The sequence below is a fragment of the Eucyclogobius newberryi genome, unplaced genomic scaffold (genome assembly GCF_026437365.1).
Source record: "Eucyclogobius newberryi isolate DKJ021-1_F unplaced genomic scaffold, fEucNew1.0.hap1 SCAF_200, whole genome shotgun sequence".
NCBI classification, from domain to species: Eukaryota; Metazoa; Chordata; class Actinopteri; order Gobiiformes; family Gobiidae; genus Eucyclogobius; species Eucyclogobius newberryi.
Window position 1 is genome coordinate 130,180 of NW_027315836.1, and position 7,500 is coordinate 137,679.

A 7,500-nucleotide genomic window follows, 5' to 3' on the forward strand; every position below is an offset into this window, starting at 1 on the left:
CCTGATCCTCCTCCTCCTCCTGATCCTCCTGATCCTCCTCCTGATCCTCCTGATCCTCCTCCTGATCCTCCTCCTCCTCCTGATCCTCCTCCTCCTCCTGATCCTCCTGATCCTCCTCCTGATCCTCCTCCTCCTCCTGATCCTCCTGATCCTCCTCCTGATCCTCCTCCTCCTCCTGATCCTCCTGATCCTCCTCCTCCTCCTGATCCTCCTGATCCTCCTCCTCCTCCTGATCCTCCTGATCCTCCTCCTCCTGATCCTCCTCCTGATCCTCCTCCTCCTGACTCCGACTGTGATTAAGAGTCTTCTTCATCTTGAGCATTTTCTCGTGTCCTTCCGGGCGATACTAAACCATTTAATAAGACGACTCTGACTTCGCCCGCCTGAGTGAACCTGTTTATGGCCTTGAATTATTAACCCTTTATATTAATGCTGCTGCTGCTGCTGCTGCTGCTGCTGCTGCTTCTGCTGCTGCTGCTTCTGCTGCTGCTGCTGCTTCTGCTGCTGCTGCTGCTGCTGCTGCTGCTGCTTCTGCTGCTGCTGCTGCTGCTGAAGCTGCTGCTGCTGCTGCTGCTGCTGCTGCTGCTGAAGCTGCTGCTGCTGCTGCTGCTGCTGCTGCTGCTTCTGCTGCTGCTGCTGCTGCTGCTTCTGCTGCTGCTGCTGCTGCTGAAGCTGCTGCTGCTGCTGCTGCTGCTGCTGCTGCTGCTGAAGCTGCTGCTGCTGCTGCTGCTGCTGCTGCTGCTTCTGCTGCTGCTGCTGCTGAAGCTGCTGCTGCTGCTGCTGCTGCTGCTTCTGCTGCTGCTGCTGCTGCTGCTGCTGCTGCTGCTGCTGAAGCTGCTGCTGCTGCTGCTGCTGCTGCTGCTGCTTCTGCTGCTGCTGCTGCTGCTGCTTCTGCTGCTTCTGCTGCTGCTGCTGCTGCTGCTGCTGCTGCTTCTGCTGCTGCTGCTGCTGCTGCTGCTGCTGCTTCTGCTGCTGCTGCTGCTGCTGCTGCTGCTGCTGCTGCTGCTGCTGCTTCTGCTGCTGCTGCTGCTGCTGCTGCTGCTGCTGCTGCTGCTGCTGCTGCTGAAGCTGCTGCTGCTGCTGAAGCTGCTGCTTCTGCTGCTGCTGCTGCAGCCGCTGCTGCCGCTGCTGCCGCTGCAGCCGCTGCCGCCGCTGCTGCCGCTGCAGCTGCTGCTGCTGCTGCTGCTGCTGCTGCTGCTTCTGCTGCTGCTGCTGCTGCTGCTGAAGCTGCTGCTTCTGCTGCTGCTGCTGCTGCTGCTGCTGCTGCTGCTTCTGCTGCTGCTGCTGCTGCTGCAGCCGCTGCTGCCGCTGCTGCCGCTGCAGCCGCTGCCGCCGCTGCTGCCGCTGCAGCTGCTGCTGCTGATGCAGAACCCCCGCTCTCACGTCCAGTTTATGTTTTACAACTTAAATAACGATGCTCAATGATTAAAAGTCTGTTGTTTATGTTCAGGAAATTGTCAGCTTATTTTGTTTTTGTTTTTGTTGTATTTGATTATTCAATATTGGGGGCAAAAAAATCATAATGTATTTCAAGTTTTGATTTCGAACATGAAGTTGATATAGTAATTATCAGTCCTAACTTAAACTTTAAACCTAAATGAAAGTATATTTTAATTTTAAACCATGTCATTGAGCCAGTATTAAAGACTCTGTGTAATTCAGATCTTTGGTCCCCACAAACAAAATCTGAATCTGGATTTACAATTGTGCAAAAAAACATCACAACTTGTCCATTTATTGACAATATTTATTAACATTTATTACCATTTAGTGGCACTTTTTGTATCCCCTTTATTTAATAAAGAAAAACTTTCATCTTTAAGATGCTAAACTCTCACGTGGGTTCGGGGGGTCCTTTCCCCCAGGAAAACGTGAACAAAGCATGTGTAATTTCTCATGTTTTAGACGTAACATCGATGGATTACACAAAATACTACAGGATGTATTCTACCAGGTCTTGTGGCTCATACTCTCGTGAGGACTCCTCCTCCTCTTCGCTGAGGACTGAAGCTCCAGGAGGCCCCCACAAACTCTTTTACGCTGCACAATACACTTTTCTTTAAGTTCTTAACTGTGATTACTGTGAGTTCCTCTTGCCCCTCAAACTGGTTCTACATCTGATGAGTTCTGGACACTCTTTTGAACAGAAAGTCAAATGTAGTTCCTCTGTAATCTCGTGTCCTCAGAAGAACTCCAACTTCTAAAACTCTTGATCTCTCCGTCTCTCGCCTTCCTCCGCCTCCTCTACTACTTTGTCATCCTCTCCCTCTTCTCTCCTTCCCACCTCACTCGGCCTCTTTCCCCTACCTCTTCCCATCCTCTCCATCGCTCTTCCTCTCCTTCCTCCTCCCACCTTCTTTCCTTCTTCTCCTCCCATCTCCTCTATTCCCCACATGCTCCACTCATCTCTTTCCATCTCTCATCTTCTATCGTTCCCATTTTTTTCCCTACACTCTATTTTTTCCCCTTTCTGTACTCACACATCCCTTCCCTCTCTCTCTCTTCCTCCTTCACTTAATCTTTCCCTTTTTACCCTTCGCTCTTGATCTCTCCATCTTTCCTACCTTCTCGCCCTCTCTCCTCTTCTTTTCGTCTGTTTCTTCTTTTCCTCCTCTCTTTACGCACTCTCTCCCTCCTCCAGTGTCTCTCCCCCTTTCCTCTCCACCCCTTTCTCCCACTCTCCTCCTCTTCTGTCGTCCTGCTTCCCTCTAATCCCTCCATCTCTCTTCCCTTCTTCCCATCCTCTCCATCGCTCATCCTCTCCTTCCTCCTCCCTCCTTCTTTCTTTCTTTCTTTCTTCTCCTCTATCCCCCCAAGCTCCATACATCTCTCTCCTCTCTTTACGCACTCTCTCCCTCCTCCAGTGTCTCTCTCCCTTTCCTCTCCACCTCTTTCTCCCTTTCTCGATCTTTCCGTCCCATAACCTCCTCATCCTCTTCCTCTCGTCTCCTTTTTCTCTCCCTCCTTCAGCCTCTCCTCCGCCGCCTCCCTCCTCTTCCTTTGATCTCTCCATCTCTCCTCCCCCTTTCTCCTCCCCCTCGTCTGTCTCTCTCATCTCTCTGTTTAATGTTTGACATGTTTTCGTCTGCTTCTCCTCGGCTCTGGACGCCGCTCTCCTTCAAACGTTTAGATCTTTTGGACTTTTCCTCAGATCGGGAGGCGGGCTCTGCGCCGCTGTGCTCTGCTCTGATTGGTCCAAAGAGTTTTATTATCGAAAGAAAAGGCCCCTCCTTTAGACGTTTTGGTTGAACATTGGAACGCGCTTTAGCTCATTGATAATCGCGGTTATTCACAACATACCGTATTTTCCGGAATCGCACCCCGGCCAAAACTATGAAAAAAGGTACTTATATACTTATACTCCAGTGCGACTTATATATGTTTTCTTCTTCTCTGTTATGCATTTTTTGGCTGGTGCGACTTATACTCCGGAAAATACGGTAATCGTAAGAATTAAGACGTAATCGAAATCGTGAGAATTTCCTGAGCATAACTATGTCGTTTCGATTAAATATTTTCGGTAAAAAGTACAAAAAGTACCGGACCTAAAGTTAGAGCAGGACCAACACACTCTCATCCCAAATGTATTTTAGAGATGTACCGTATTTTCCGAAGTATAAATTGCACCAGCCAGAAGAAAAAAACGTATAAAAGTCGCACTGGAATATGAAATGCAGTTGCAAGTGTGAAAATAGCCAGATAATATCACATATAAGTCACTCCGGAGTATATAAGTATAAATATAAGTCTAAGTCGCACCCCGGGCAAAACTATGAAAAAAGGTGCAACTTATAGTCCAGAAAATACGGTAAAATACAAATAAATGAAGCGAGGGAGAAAAGGCAGAGGAGTTGAATTTCAGCTGCTCTAAATGAAACATGTTGTGTCTGACTGACCCACAAACAGAAGTGGACATCAGGAGACGATCACGGCTGAAGAAACACACTTTGGTTTTAGAGCTTGAAGTGAAAATAACTCTGAAAAAACGCCAAAGTCTCTATTAATACCGCCGCGTACGTTCTACTTATCTATTGCTATTTAAAGGTTTGTCGTTGTGTGTCCGTGCAGCACTTGAACATTTGAAACAGAGTTGGTCCCGTAGAGCTCTAAACTCATTGTGGATGTTGTGCTCGGATTAAGTCTTTGTCCTGAGTCTGATCTGCTGCGTTTGAGCTAATGTGCTAATCCTGCGCTCGGCCGCCGTCTGCGTCTGCCCCGAGTAATCCTTCCACTTTCACTAATGTGTATGAGGCTCTAATGTGGCTCTAATGTGGCTCTAATGTGGCTCTAATGTGTATGTGGCTCTAATGTGGCTCTAATGTGGCTCTAATGTGTATGAGGCTCTAATGTGTATGAGGCTCTAATGTGGCTCTAATGTGGCTCTAATGTGTATGAGGCTCTAATGTGGCTCTAATGTGGCTCTAATGTGGCTCTAATGTGTATGAGGCTCTAATGTGGCTCTAATGTGGCTCTAATGTGTATGAGGCTCTAATTTGGCTCTAATGTGGCTCTAATGTGGCTCTAATGTGTATGAGGCTCTAATGTGGCTCGATGTGGCTCTAATGTGTATGAGGCTCTAATGTGGCTCTAATGTGGCTCTAATGTGGTTCTAATGTGGCTCTAATGTGGCTCTAATGTGTATGAGGCTCTAATTTGGCTCTAATGTGGCTCTAATGTGGTTCTAATGTGGCTCTAATGTGGCTCTAATATGGTTCTAATGTGTATGAGGCTCTAATGTGGCTCTAATGTGGCTCTAATGTGGCTCTAATGTGGCTCTAATGTTTATGTGGCTCTCATGTGTATGTGGCTCTAATGTGGCTCTAATGTGGCTCTCATGTGTATGTGGCTCTCATGTGTATGTGGCTCTATTGTGGCTCTCATGTGGATGTGGCTCTAATGTGGCTCTAATGTGGCTCTAATGTGGCTCTCATGTGTATGTGGCTCTAATGTGGCTCTAATGTGGCTCTCATGTGTATGTGGCTCTTATGTGGCTCTTATGTGGCTCTCATGTGTATGTGGCTCTCATGTGGCTCTTATGTGGCTCTCATGTGTATGTGGCTCTCATGTGGCTCTTATGTGGCTCTCATGTGTATGTGGCTCTCATGTGGCTCTAATGTGGCTCTAATGTGGCTCTTATGTGGCTCTCATGTGTATGTGGCTCTCATGTGTATGTGGCTCTCATGTGGCTCTCATGTGTATGTGGCTCTCATGTGGCTCTAATGTGGCTCTCATGTGTATGTGGCTCTCATGTGTATGTGGCTTTTATGTGGCTCTCATGTGTATGTGGCTCTCATGTTTATGTGGCTCTCATGTGGCTCTAATGTGGCTCTCATGTGTATGTGGCTCTCATGTGTATGTGGCTCTCATGTGACTCTTATGTGTATGTGGCTCTCATGTGTATGTGGCTCTCATGTTTATGTGGCTCTCATGTGGCTCTTATGTGGCTCTCATGTTTATGTGGCTCTCATGTGGCTCTAATGTGGCTGTCATGTGTATGTGGCTCTCATGTGGCTCTTATGTGGCTCTTATGTGGCTCTCATGTGTATGTGGCTCTAAGGTGGCTCTTATGTGGCTCTTATGTGGCTCTCATGTGTATGTGGCTCTCATGTGGCTCTAATGTGGCTCTAATGTGTATGAGGCTCTAATGTGGCTCTAATGTGGCTCTAATGTGGCTCTAATGTGGCTCTAATGTGTATGAGGCTCTAATGTGGCTCGAATGTGGCTCTAATGTGTATGAGGCTCTAATGTGGCTCTAATGTGGCTCTAATGTGGTTCTAATGTGGCTCTAATGTGGCTCTAATGTGGCTCTAATGTGGTTCTAATGTGGCTCTAATGTGGCTCTAATGTGGCTCTAATGTGTATGAGGCTCTAATGTGGCTCTAATGTGGCTCTGATGTGGCTCTAATGTGTATGTGGCTCTAATGTGGTTCTAATGTGGCTCTAATGTGGCTCTAATGTGGCTCTAATGTGGCTCTAATGTGGTTCTAATGTGGCTCTAATGTGGCTCTAGTATGGTTCTAATGTGTATGAGGCTCTAATGTGGCTCTAATGTGGCTCTAATGTGGCTCTAATGTGGCTCTAATGTGGCTCTAATGTGGCTCTAATGTTTATGTGGCTCTCATGTGTATGTGGCTCTAATGTGGCTCTAATGTGGCTCTAATGTGGCTCTAATGTGTATGTGGCTCTCATGTGTATGTGGCTCTATTGTGGCTCTCATGTGGATGTGGCTCTAATGTGGCTCTAATGTGGCTCTCATGTGTATGTGGCTCTAATGTGGCTCTAATGTGGCTCTCATGTGTATGTGGCTCTTATGTGGCTCTTATGTGGCTCTCATGTGTATGTGGCTCTCATGTGGCTCTTATGTGGCTCTCATGTGTATGTGGCTCTCATGTGGCTCGTATGTGGCTCTCATGTGTATGTGGCTCTAATGTGGCTCTAATGTGGCTCTTATGTGGCTCTCATGTGTATGTGGCTCTCATGTGTATGTGGCTCTTATGTGGCTCTCATGTGTATGTGGCTCTCATGTTTATGTGGCTCCCATGTGGCTCTAATGTGGCTCTCATGTGGCTCTTATGTGGCTCTCATGTTTATGTGGCTCTCATGTGGCTCTTATGTGGCTCTCATGTTTATGTGGCTCTCATGTGGCTCTAATGTGGCTGTCATGTGTATGTGGCTCTCATGTGGCTCTTATGTGGCTCTTATGTGGCTCTCATGTGTATGTGGCTCTCATGTGGCTCTTATGTGGCTCTTATGTGGCTCTCATGTGTATGTGGCTCTCATGTGGCTCTAATGTGGCTCTAATGTGTATGAGGCTCTAATGTGGCTCTAATGTGGCTCTAATGTGGCTCTAATGTGGCTCTAATGTGGCTCTAATGTGTATGTGGCTCTCATGTGTATGTGGCTCTCATGTGGCTCTTATGTGGCTCTCATGTGTATGTGGCTCTCATGTGTATGTGGCTCTCATGTGGCTCTTATGTGGCTCTCATGTGTATGTGGCTCTCATGTGTATGTGGCTCTCATGTGGCTCTCATGTGGCTCTCATGTGGCTCTCATGTGGCTCTCATGTGTATGTGGCTCTCATGTGGCTCTCATGTGTATGTGGCTCTCATGTGGCTCTTATGTGGCTCTCATGTGTATGTGGCTCTCATGTGGCTCTTATGTGGCTCTCATGTGTATGTGGCTCTCATGTGGCTCTCATGTGGCTCTCATGTGTATGTGGCTCTCATGTGGCTCTTATGTGGCTCTCATGTGTATGTGGCTCTCATGTGGCTCTTATGTGGCTCTCATGTGTATGTGGCTCTCATGTGGCTCTCATGTGGCTCTCATGTGGCTCTCATGTGGCTCTCATGTGGCTCTCATGTGTATGTGGCTCTCATGTGGCTCTCATGTGTATGTGGCTCTCATGTGGCTCTTATGTGGCTCTCATGTGTATGTGGCTCTCATGTGGCTCTTATGTGGCTCTCATGTGTATGTGGCTCTCATGTGGCTCTCATGTGGCTC